Source organism: Hyla sarda, chromosome 8 (genome assembly GCF_029499605.1).
Source record: "Hyla sarda isolate aHylSar1 chromosome 8, aHylSar1.hap1, whole genome shotgun sequence".
Classification (NCBI taxonomy): Eukaryota; Metazoa; Chordata; class Amphibia; order Anura; family Hylidae; genus Hyla; species Hyla sarda.
The window spans coordinates 118,278,876-118,290,888 of record NC_079196.1 but is presented as its reverse complement, the minus strand read 5'-3'; the positions used below and the strand labels follow the sequence as shown (position 1 = coordinate 118,290,888).

The 12,013-nt window shown below is 43.3% G+C and overlaps 7 pseudogenes; all 7 read right to left on the bottom strand.

Annotated features, from left to right (window-relative positions):
- Window positions 1-1,390: 1,390 nt before the first annotated feature.
- LOC130285864 (U2 spliceosomal RNA) lies at window positions 1,391-1,654 on the bottom strand (annotated as a pseudogene).
- Window positions 1,655-3,122: 1,468 nt separating this feature from the next.
- Window positions 3,123-3,387, bottom strand: LOC130285900 (U2 spliceosomal RNA; annotated as a pseudogene).
- Window positions 3,388-4,832: 1,445 nt separating this feature from the next.
- On the bottom strand, window positions 4,833-5,096 carry LOC130289542 (U2 spliceosomal RNA; annotated as a pseudogene).
- A 1,461-nt stretch (window positions 5,097-6,557) lies between these two features.
- On the bottom strand, window positions 6,558-6,821 carry LOC130289541 (U2 spliceosomal RNA; annotated as a pseudogene).
- Window positions 6,822-8,286: 1,465 nt separating this feature from the next.
- LOC130289537 (U2 spliceosomal RNA) lies at window positions 8,287-8,550 on the bottom strand (annotated as a pseudogene).
- Window positions 8,551-10,014: 1,464 nt separating this feature from the next.
- On the bottom strand, window positions 10,015-10,278 carry LOC130287490 (U2 spliceosomal RNA; annotated as a pseudogene).
- A 1,458-nt stretch (window positions 10,279-11,736) lies between these two features.
- Window positions 11,737-12,000, bottom strand: LOC130285852 (U2 spliceosomal RNA; annotated as a pseudogene).
- Between the last annotated feature and the right edge of the window lie 13 nt (window positions 12,001-12,013).

Sequence of the window (12,013 nt, the reverse complement as noted above, 5' to 3'; positions counted from 1 at the left end):
AGCCAACCAGACTCCCATACACTCTCTGGGTGGGTGGCAGTCAGCCACCCATACATACATACATACAGCACAGGCTAAACCCACATCATCACTTAAAAAAAGGACAGGCGACCATTGCACTCTGATGGAGCATTTAGCAATGCAATCCATAGCCTGGCTTTTGCCTGAACCCCCATCACTCCTCCTCTTGCATATAAGACAATATTTCAGATCTGCATATGAAAACAACACGCCTACCTTTGTTGCACATAGCTGCCTGCCTGTCTCTAGTTACCCCACTGGCTGTAGCTGCGTCCCTTCCGACATGGAATAACACCAACTGTAACGATAAACTGAAAATTAACAGTATAAACCTGCATCATTTTGGACTCTGGTATTTGCTGAATCCGGGTGACCTGACAATCGATGGTGGTGCCGCTGGTGATTCTGGCCTTCTTGGAATCTGTTGGGCCTATGTGTTAGCTCACACATCACTTGGGTATCCATGGTAACTACCACAACATGGTCATCTGCAGTTTACATCTAGCCCGTGGCATTGAATGGCATTTTAAAAGTGCTAAGGGTCCTGGTGCAATAATCCTCCCATGAGGATCAGCCTCAACGGCTTTGTAGATTGCACTCATGTCAGCAACTCCATATACATTTTTTTTTCTTCATGCTTCTTTCTTCATCCTTTTTTCTTTCTGTCATTCAGACTTTCATTCATTCGATCTCTCTCACTCACTTGCTTTAACTCATTTGTTCTCACTCACTCACTCACTCACTCAATCACTCACTCACTCATTCACTCTCACTCACTCTCACTCTCTCACTCACTCGCTCACTAAGTCAGTCTCTCTCTCTCTCTCTCTTTTTCTTTTTATATATATTTTTTTCCGTCTTCTTCTTCTTCTTCTTCAGACCCTGTCATAGCACTAATGCCTTTCCAATACCACCAGCAGATGGAGACACTCCATTGCAACATTGGTTGTGAGCAGCAGTTTCTAAAAACAAATGCCTCATGGCGGATTTCCCATCCATCAATGGATGGTAAATTTTGTTTTTATCATTCACTGACCACAGAAACCAATGCATGGTCAAGCAACAGCAATGACACACCCTTGTGTATAGGCATGAGACCCTCATGTCATTTAACAGGATTCAGCACCACCCACAAGACAGCTACCTGTCATGTCATGTCAAACCTGCACAGGTGTGCTAGATTATTATTATTTAGTTTTATTTTATTTTTTTACACCAATCAGTGTGCAAACATGGTCATTAAAACGCTAAATGAATAGACGTTCATAAACCAGTCAGTGCAACTCATCATTTTGGTCTCCAATTCTCAAACTCAAATTCTCACCCACGGATGATTAAATGAGAATCTTTCTTGTTTAACACTGGAATGGGGTGGTGCACTGTTCACTACCCGAAGATACTGCCACATCGGGTCAATGCATAGGGCGACAGAAGCAAGCTTCCAAATCAGCTCCCTTTCTCAAAAATCCATTTAATTTATGGTCCCCAGATAGGGAACGTATGTATCAGTATGTGCTCACAAGTCACCCAAGTGCAAGTATTCACACAAAAAAAAACGTGCCTCAGGATGCGATCTGTCGCAAGATCCTTTCTTTTATTACACTTGATCTAAGCCAAAAGGCCTAGAGGGGATAACCGGGAAAGGGGTGGACCCAACCATGTCCCCTTCATGAGCACTCACATTACTCATAGGAATGGAAGGAAGGCTGGCAGCCAACCAGACTCCCATACACTCTCTGGGTGGGTGGCAGTCAGCCACCCATACATACATACATACAGCACAGGCTAAACCCACATCATCACTTAAAAAAAGGACAGGCGACCATTGCACTCTGATGGAGCATTTAGCAATGCAATCCATAGCCTGGCTTTTGCCTGAACCCCCATCACTCCTCCTCTTGCATATAAGACAATATTTCAGATCTGCATATGAAAACAACACGCCTACCTTTGTTGCACATAGCTGCCTGCCTGTCTCTAGTTACCCCACTGGCTGTAGCTGCGTCCCTTCCGACATGGAATAACACCAACTGTAACGATAAACTGAAAATTAACAGTATAAACCTGCATCATTTTGGACTCTGGTATTTGCTGAATCCGGGTGACCTGACAATCGATGGTGGTGCCGCTGGTGATTCTGGCCTTCTTGGAATCTGTTGGGCCTATGTGTTAGCTCACACATCACTTGGGTATCCATGGTAACTACCACAACATGGTCATCTGCAGTTTACATCTAGCCCGTGGCATTGAATGGCATTTTAAAAGTGCTAAGGGTCCTGGTGCAATAATCCTCCCATGAGGATCAGCCTCAACGGCTTTGTAGATTGCACTCATGTCAGCAACTCCATATACATTTTTTTTTCTTCATGCTTCTTTCTTCATCCTTTTTTCTTTCTGTCATTCAGACTTTCATTCATTCGATCTCTCTCACTCACTTGCTTTAACTCATTTGTTCTCACTCACTCACTCACTCACTCAATCACTCACTCACTCATTCACTCTCACTCACTCTCACTCTCTCACTCACTCGCTCACTAAGTCAGTCTCTCTCTCTCTCTCTCTTTTTCTTTTTATATATATTTTTTTCCGTCTTCTTCTTCTTCTTCTTCAGACCCTGTCATAGCACTAATGCCTTTCCAATACCACCAGCAGATGGAGACACTCCATTGCAACATTGGTTGTGAGCAGCAGTTTCTAAAAACAAATGCCTCATGGCGGATTTCCCATCCATCAATGGATGGTAAATTTTGTTTTTATCATTCACTGACCACAGAAACCAATGCATGGTCAAGCAACAGCAATGACACACCCTTGTGTATAGGCATGAGACCCTCATGTCATTTAACAGGATTCAGCACCACCCACAAGACAGCTACCTGTCATGTCATGTCAAACCTGCACAGGTGTGCTAGATTATTATTATTTAGTTTTATTTTATTTTTTTACACCAATCAGTGTGCAAACATGGTCATTAAAACGCTAAATGAATAGACGTTCATAAACCAGTCAGTGCAACTCATCATTTTGGTCTCCAATTCTCAAACTCAAATTCTCACCCACGGATGATTAAATGAGAATCTTTCTTGTTTAACACTGGAATGGGGTGGTGCACTGTTCACTACCCGAAGATACTGCCACATCGGGTCAATGCATAGGGCGACAGAAGCAAGCTTCCAAATCAGCTCCCTTTCTCAAAAATCCATTTAATTTATGGTCCCCAGATAGGGAACGTATGTATCAGTATGTGCTCACAAGTCACCCAAGTGCAAGTATTCACACAAAAAAAAAACGTGCCTCAGGATGCGATCTGTCGCAAGATCCTTTCTTTTATTACACTTGATCTAAGCCAAAAGGCCTAGAGGGGATAACCGGGAAAGGGGTGGACCCAACCATGTCCCCTTCATGAGCACTCACATTACTCATAGGAATGGAAGGAAGGCTGGCAGCCAACCAGCCTCCCATACACTTTCTGGGTGGGTGGCAGTCAGCCACCCATACATACATACAGCACAGGCTAAACCCACATCATCACTTAAAAAAAGGACAGGCGACCATTGCACTCTGATGGAGCATTTAGCAATGCAATCCATAGCCTGGCTTTTGCCTGAACCCCCATCACTCCTCCTCTTGCATATAATCTGCATATGAAAACAACACGCCTACCTTTGTTGCACATAGCTGCCTGCCTGTCTCTAGTTACCCCACTGGCTGTAGCTGCGTCCCTTCCGACATGGAATAACACCAACTGTAACGATAAACTGAAAATTAACAGTATAAACATGCATCATTTTGGACTCTGGTATTTGCTGAATCCGGGTGACCTGACAATCGATGGTGGTGCCGCTGGTGATTCTGGCCTTCTTGGAATCTGTTGGGCCTATGTGTTAGCTCACACATCACTTGGGTATCCATGGTAACTACCACAACATGGTCATCTGCAGTTTACATCTAGCCCGTGGCATTGAATGGCATTTTAAAAGTGCTAAGGGTCCTGGTGCAATAATCCTCCCATGAGGATCAGCCTCAACGGCTTTGTAGCTTGCACTCATGTCAGCAACTCCATATACATTTTTTTTTTCTTCATGCTTCTTTCTTCATCCTTTTTTCTTTCTGTCATTCAGACTTTCATTCATTCGATCTCTCTCACTCTCTTGCTTTAACTCATTTGTTCTCACTCACTCACTCACTCAATCACTCACTCACTCACTCATTCACTCTCACTCACTCTCACTCTCTCACTCACTCGCTCACTAAGTCAGTCTCTCTCTCTCTTTTTCTTTTTATATATATTTTTTTCCGTCTTCTTCTTCTTCTTCTTCAGACCCTGTCATAGCACTAATGCCTTTCCAATACCACCAGCAGATGGAGACACTCCATTGCAACATTGGTTGTGAGCAGCAGTTTCTAAAAACAAATGCCTCATGGCGGATTTCCCATCCATCAATGGATGATAAATTTTGTTTTTATCATTCACTGACCACAGAAACCAATGCATGGTCAAGCAACAGCAATGACACACCCTTGTGTATAGGCATGAGACCCTCATGTCATTTAACAGGATTCAGCACCACCCACAAGACAGCTACCTGTCATGTCATGTCAAACCTGCACAGGTGTGCTAGATTATTATTATTTAGTTTTATTTTATTTTTTTACACCAATCAGTGTGCAAACATGGTCAATAAAACGCTAAATGAATAGACGTTCATAAACCAGTCAGTGCAACTCATCATTTTGGTCTCCAATTCTCAAACTCAAATTCTCACCCACGGAGGATTAAATGAGAATCTTTCTTGTTTAACACTGGAATGGGGTGGTGCACTGTTCACTACCCGAAGATACTGCCACATCGGGTCAATGCATAGGGGGACAGAAGCAAGCTTCCAAATCAGCTCCCTTTCTCAAAAATCCATTTAATTTATGGTCCCCAGATAGGGAACGTATGTATCAGTATGTGCTCACAAGTCACCCAAGTGCAAGTATTCACACAAAAAAAAACGTGCCTCAGGATGCGATCTGTCGCAAGATCCTTTCTTTTTTTACACTTGATCTAAGCCAAAAGGCCTAGAGGGGATAACCGGGAAAGGGGTGGACCCAACCATGTCCCCTTCATGAGCACTCACATTACTCATAGGAATGGAAGGAAGGCTGGCAGCCAACCAGCCTCCCATACACTTTCTGGGTGGGTGGCAGTCAGCCACCCATACATACATACAGCACAGGCTAAACCCACATCATCACTTAAAAAAAGGACAGGCGACCATTGCACTCTGATGGAGCATTTAGCAATGCAATCCATAGCCTGGCTTTTGCCTGAACCCCCATCACTCCTCCTCTTGCATATAAGACAATATTTCAGATCTGCATATGAAAACAACACGCCTACCTTTGTTGCACATAGCTGCCTGCCTGTCTCTAGTTACCCCACTGGCTGTAGCTGCGTCCCTTCCGACATGGAATAACACCAATTGTAACGATAAACTGAAAATTAACAGTATAAACCTGCATCATTTTGGACTCTGGTATTTGCTGAATCCGGTTGACCTGACAATCGATGGTGGTGCCGCTGGTGATTCTGGCCTTCTTGGAATCTGTTGGGCCTATGTGTTAGCTCACACATCACTTGGGTATCCATGGTAACTACCACAACATGGTCATCTGCAGTTTACATCTAGCCCGTGGCATTGAATGGCATTTTAAAAGTGCTAAGGGTCCTGGTGCAATAATCCTCCCATGAGGATCAGCCTCAACGGCTTTGTAGATTGCACTCATGTCAGCAACTCCATATACATTTTTTTTTCTTCATGCTTCTTTCTTCATCCTTTTTTCTTTCTGTCATTCAGACTTTCATTCATTCGATCTCTCTCACTCACTTGCTTTAACTCATTTGTTCTCACTCACTCACTCACTCACTCAATCACTCACTCACTCATTCACTCTCACTCACTCTCACTCTCTCACTCACTCGCTCACTAAGTCAGTCTCTCTCTCTCTCTTTTTCTTTTTATATATATTTTTTTTCCGTCTTCTTCTTCTTCTTCTTCAGACCCTGTCATAGCACTAATGCCTTTCCAATACCACCAGCAGATGGAGACACTCCATTGCAACATTGGTTGTGAGCAGCAGTTTCTAAAAACAAATGCCTCATGGCGGATTTCCCATCCATCAATGGATGATAAATTTTGTTTTTATCATTCACTGACCACAGAAACCAATGCATGGTCAAGCAACAGCAATGACACACCCTTGTGTATAGGCATGAGACCCTCATGTCATTTAACAGGATTCAGCACCACCCACAAGACAGCTACCTGTCATGTCATGTCAAACCTGCACAGGTGTGCTAGATTATTATTATTTAGTTTTATTTTATTTTTTTACACCAATCAGTGTGCAAACATGGTCATTAAAACGCTAAATGAATAGACGTTCATAAACCAGTCAGTGCAACTCATCATTTTGGTCTCCAATTCTCAAACTCAAATTCTCACCCACGGAGGATTAAATGAGAATCTTTCTTGTTTAACACTGGAATGGGGTGGTGCACTGTTCACTACCCGAAGATACTGCCACATCGGGTCAATGCATAGGGGGACAGAAGCAAGCTTCCAAATCAGCTCCCTTTCTCAAAAATCCATTTAATTTATGGTCCCCAGATAGGGAACGTATGTATCAGTATGTGCTCACAAGTCACCCAAGTGCAAGTATTCACACAAAAAAAAACGTGCCTCAGGATGCGATCTGTCGCAAGATCCTTTCTTTTTTTACACTTGATCTAAGCCAAAAGGCCTAGAGGGGATAACCGGGAAAGGGGTGGACCCAACCATGTCCCCTTCATGAGCACTCACATTACTCATAGGAATGGAAGGAAGGCTGGCAGCCAACCAGCCTCCCATACACTTTCTGGGTGGGTGGCAGTCAGCCACCCATACATACATACAGCACAGGCTAAACCCACATCATCACTTAAAAAAAGGACAGGCGACCATTGCACTCTGATGGAGCATTTAGCAATGCAATCCATAGCCTGGCTTTTGCCTGAACCCCCATCACTCCTCCTCTTGCATATAAGACAATATTTCAGATCTGCATATGAAAACAACACGCCTACCTTTGTTGCACATAGCTGCCTGCCTGTCTCTAGTTACCCCACTGGCTGTAGCTGCGTCCCTTCCGACATGGAATAACACCAATTGTAACGATAAACTGAAAATTAACAGTATAAACCTGCATCATTTTGGACTCTGGTATTTGCTGAATCCGGGTGACCTGACAATCGATGGTGGTGCCGCTGGTGATTCTGGCCTTCTTGGAATCTGTTGGGCCTATGTGTTAGCTCACACATCACTTGGGTATCCATGGTAACTACCACAACATGGTCATCTGCAGTTTACATCTAGCCCGTGGCATTGAATGGCATTTTAAAAGTGCTAAGGGTCCTGGTGCAATAATCCTCCCATGAGGATCAGCCTCAACGGCTTTGTAGATTGCACTCATGTCAGCAACTCCATATACATTTTTTTTTCTTCATGCTTCTTTCTTCATCCTTTTTTCTTTCTGTCATTCAGACTTTCATTCATTCGATCTCTCTCACTCACTTGCTTTAACTCATTTGTTCTCACTCACTCACTCACTCACTCAATCACTCACTCACTCATTCACTCTCACTCACTCTCACTCTCTCACTCACTCGCTCACTAAGTCAGTCTCTCTCTCTCTCTCTCTTTTTCTTTTTATATATATTTTTTTTCCGTCTTCTTCTTCTTCTTCTTCAGACCCTGTCATAGCACTAATGCCTTTCCAATACCACCAGCAGATGGAGACACTCCATTGCAACATTGGTTGTGAGCAGCAGTTTCTAAAAACAAATGCCTCATGGCGGATTTCCCATCCATCAATGGATGATAAATTTTGTTTTTATCATTCACTGACCACAGAAACCAATGCATGGTCAAGCAACAGCAATGACACACCCTTGTGTATAGGCATGAGACCCTCATGTCATTTAACAGGATTCAGCACCACCCACAAGACAGCTACCTGTCATGTCATGTCAAACCTGCACAGGTGTGCTAGATTATTATTATTTAGTTTTATTTTATTTTTTTACACCAATCAGTGTGCAAACATGGTCATTAAAACGCTAAATGAATAGACGTTCATAAACCAGTCAGTGCAACTCATCATTTTGGTCTCCAATTCTCAAACTCAAATTCTCACCCACGGAGGATTAAATGAGAATCTTTCTTGTTTAACACTGGAATGGGGTGGTGCACTGTTCACTACCCGAAGATACTGCCACATCGGGTCAATGCATAGGGGGACAGAAGCAAGCTTCCAAATCAGCTCCCTTTCTCAAAAATCCATTTAATTTATGGTCCCCAGATAGGGAACGTATGTATCAGTATGTGCTCACAAGTCACCCAAGTGCAAGTATTCACACAAAAAAAAACCTGCCTCAGGATGCGATCTGTCGCAAGATCCTTTCTTTTTTTACACTTGATCTAAGCCAAAAGGCCTAGAGGGGATAACCGGGAAAGGGGTGGACCCAACCATGTCCCCTTCATGAGCACTCACATTACTCATAGGAATGGAAGGAAGGCTGGCAGCCAACCAGCCTCCCATACACTTTCTGGGTGGGTGGCAGTCAGCCACCCATACATACATACAGCACAGGCTAAACCCACATCATCACTTAAAAAAAGGACAGGCGACCATTGCACTCTGATGGAGCATTTAGCAATGCAATCCATAGCCTGGCTTTTGCCTGAACCCCCATCACTCCTCCTCTTGCATATAAGACAATATTTCAGATCTGCATATGAAAACAACACGCCTACCTTTGTTGCACATAGCTGCCTGCCTGTCTCTAGTTACCCCACTGGCTGTAGCTGCGTCCCTTCCGACATGGAATAACACCAACTGTAACGATAAACTGAAAATTAACAGTATAAACCTGCATCATTTTGGACTCTGGTATTTGCTGAATCCGGGTGACCTGACAATCGATGGTGGTGCCGCTGGTGATTCTGGCCTTCTTGGAATCTGTTGGGCCTATGTGTTAGCTCACACATCACTTGGGTATCCATGGTAACTACCACAACATGGTCATCTGCAGTTTACATCTAGCCCGTGGCATTGAATGGCATTTTAAAAGTGCTAAGGGTCCTGGTGCAATAATCCTCCCATGAGGATCAGCCTCAACGGCTTTGTAGATTGCACTCATGTCAGCAACTCCATATACATTTTTTTTTCTTCATGCTTCTTTCTTCATCCTTTTTTCTTTCTGTCATTCAGACTTTCATTCATTCGATCTCTCTCACTCACTTGCTTTAACTCATTTGTTCTCACTCACTCACTCACTCACTCAATCACTCACTCACTCATTCACTCTCACTCACTCTCACTCTCTCACTCACTCGCTCACTAAGTCAGTCTCTCTCTCTCTCTCTCTTTTTCTTTTTATATATATTTTTTTCCGTCTTCTTCTTCTTCTTCTTCAGACCCTGTCATAGCACTAATGCCTTTCCAATACCACCAGCAGATGGAGACACTCCATTGCAACATTGGTTGTGAGCAGCAGTTTCTAAAAACAAATGCCTCATGGCGGATTTCCCATCCATCAATGGATGGTAAATTTTGTTTTTATCATTCACTGACCACAGAAACCAATGCATGGTCAAGCAACAGCAATGACACACCCTTGTGTATAGGCATGAGACCCTCATGTCATTTAACAGGATTCAGCACCACCCACAAGACAGCTACCTGTCATGTCATGTCAAACCTGCACAGGTGTGCTAGATTATTATTATTTAGTTTTATTTTATTTTTTTACACCAATCAGTGTGCAAACATGGTCATTAAAACGCTAAATGAATAGACGTTCATAAACCAGTCAGTGCAACTCATCATTTTGGTCTCCAATTCTCAAACTCAAATTCTCACCCACGGATGATTAAATGAGAATCTTTCTTGTTTAACACTGGAATGGGGTGGTGCACTGTTCACTACCCGAAGATACTGCCACATCGGGTCAATGCATAGGGCGACAGAAGCAAGCTTCCAAATCAGCTCCCTTTCTCAAAAATCCATTTAATTTATGGTCCCCAGATAGGGAACGTATGTATCAGTATGTGCTCACAAGTCACCCAAGTGCAAGTATTCACACAAAAAAAAACGTGCCTCAGGATGCGATCTGTCGCAAGATCCTTTCTTTTTTTACACTTGATCTAAGCCAAAAGGCCTAGAGGGGATAACCGGGAAAGGGGTGGACCCAACCATGTCCCCTTCATGAGCACTCACATTACTCATAGGAATGGAAGGAAGGCTGGCAGCCAACCAGCCTCCCATACACTTTCTGGGTGGGTGGCAGTCAGCCACCCATACATACATACAGCACAGGCTAAACCCACATCATCACTTAAAAAAAGGACAGGCGACCATTGCACTCTGATGGAGCATTTAGCAATGCAATCCATAGCCTGGCTTTTGCCTGAACCCCCATCACTCCTCCTCTTGCATATAAGACAATATTTCAGATCTGCATATGAAAACAACACGCCTACCTTTGTTGCACATAGCTGCCTGCCTGTCTCTAGTTACCCCACTGGCTGTAGCTGCGTCCCTTCCGACATGGAATAACACCAACTGTAACGATAAACTGAAAATTAACAGTATAAACCTGCATCATTTTGGACTCTGGTATTTGCTGAATCCGGGTGACCTGACAATCGATGGTGGTGCCGCTGGTGATTCTGGCCTTCTTGGAATCTGTTGGGCCTATGTGTTAGCTCACACATCACTTGGGTATCCATGGTAACTACCACAACATGGTCATCTGCAGTTTACATCTAGCCCGTGGCATTGAATGGCATTTTAAAAGTGCTAAGGGTCCTGGTGCAATAATCCTCCCATGAGGATCAGCCTCAACGGCTTTGTAGATTGCACTCATGTCAGCAACTCCATATACATTTTTTTTTCTTCATGCTTCTTTCTTCATCCTTTTTTCTTTCTGTCATTCAGACTTTCATTCATTCGATCTCTCTCACTCACTTGCTTTAACTCATTTGTTCTCACTCACTCACTCACTCACTCAATCACTCACTCACTCATTCACTCTCACTCACTCTCACTCTCTCACTCACTCGCTCAGTAAGTCAGTCTCTCTCTCTCTCTCTCTTTTTCTTTTTATATATATTTTTTTCCGTCTTCTTCTTCTTCAGACCCTGTCATAGCACTAATGCCTTTCCAATACCACCAGCAGATGGAGACACTCCATTGCAACATTGGTTGTGAGCAGCAGTTTCTAAAAACAAATGCCTCATGGCGGATTTCCCATCCATCAATGGATGGTAAATTTTGTTTTTATCATTCACTGACCACAGAAACCAATGCATGGTCAAGCAACAGCAATGACACACCCTTGTGTATAGGCATGAGACCCTCATGTCATTTAACAGGATTCAGCACCACCCACAAGACAGCTACCTGTCATGTCATGTCAAACCTGCACAGGTGTGCTAGATTATTATTATTTAGTTTTATTTTATTTTTTTACACCAATCAGTGTGCAAACATGGTCATTAAAACGCTAAATGAATAGACGTTCATAAACCAGTCAGTGCAACTCATCATTTTGGTCTCCAATTCTCAAACTCAAATTCTCACCCACGGAGAATTAAATGAGAATCTTTCTTGTTTAACACTGGAATGGGGTGGTGCACTGTTCACTACCCGAAGATACTGCCACATCGGGTCAATGCATAGGGCGACAGAAGCAAGCTTCCAAATCAGCTCCCTTTCTCAAAAATCCATTTAATTTATGGTCCCCAGATAGGGAACGTATGTATCAGTATGTGCTCACAAGTCACCCAAGTGCAAGTATTCACACAAAAAAAAACGTGCCTCAGGATGCGATCTGTCGCAAGATCCTTTCTTTTATTACACTTGATCTAAGCCAAAAGGCCTAGAGGGGATAACCGGGAAAGGG